The sequence below is a fragment of the Brassica napus genome, assembly GCF_020379485.1.
Source record: "Brassica napus cultivar Da-Ae chromosome C9 unlocalized genomic scaffold, Da-Ae chrC09_Random_53, whole genome shotgun sequence".
Taxonomy (NCBI): domain Eukaryota; kingdom Viridiplantae; phylum Streptophyta; class Magnoliopsida; order Brassicales; family Brassicaceae; genus Brassica; species Brassica napus.
The window spans coordinates 1,878-2,500 of NW_026014411.1; the positions used below are offsets into that span (position 1 = coordinate 1,878).

General features: G+C 37.7%; 1 pseudogene; it reads right to left on the bottom strand.

Annotated features, from left to right (window-relative positions):
• Positions 1–444: 444 nt before the first annotated feature.
• Positions 445–623, bottom strand: part of LOC125595138 — a 3,304-nt pseudogene continuing 3,125 nt past the window's right edge.

The following is a 623-nucleotide window of genomic DNA, read 5'->3' on the forward strand; positions in this document are numbered from 1 at the left end:
TCTGTGTTTTCACATCGAGAATTCTTTGCAGAGGAAGAGATGTCAAAGGGGCTTCTTACTTCCAAAAGATCCTCCACATCTATATATAAACCTGGTTTATCAAGAATACGCAAAAAAAGCACTTCGAATTGTGATTCAGCGCCAGAGATGGCTTAGAACCAATAGTTCATTATCTAATGGATTTTTCCGTTCTAATACTCTATCCGAGAGTTATCAGTATTTATCAAATCTGTTCCTATCTAACGGAACGCTAGTGGATCGAATGACAAGACATTGTTGAAAAAAAGATGGCTTTTTCCGGATGAAATGAAAAATAGGATTCATGTAATGTAACAGGAGAAAGGTTTCCCATTACTTAGCCGGAAAGATATGTGTCCATGAAATAGGGATTAAGTGGAACGGAATTGACTGGGGTGGTAGAGTTGTAGAAACACCTGTTTCTTCCCACTTAGCTCCATGGAACAATATGCTACGACGGAAACATGGAAGAATTGAAATCTTAGATCAAAACACTATGTATGGATGGTACGAACGGCCTAAACAAGAATTCTTGAACAGCGAACAACCAGAGCTATTACTCACTACATCAAAAAAATTTCCATTAATGAAGGATGGAAATCCAT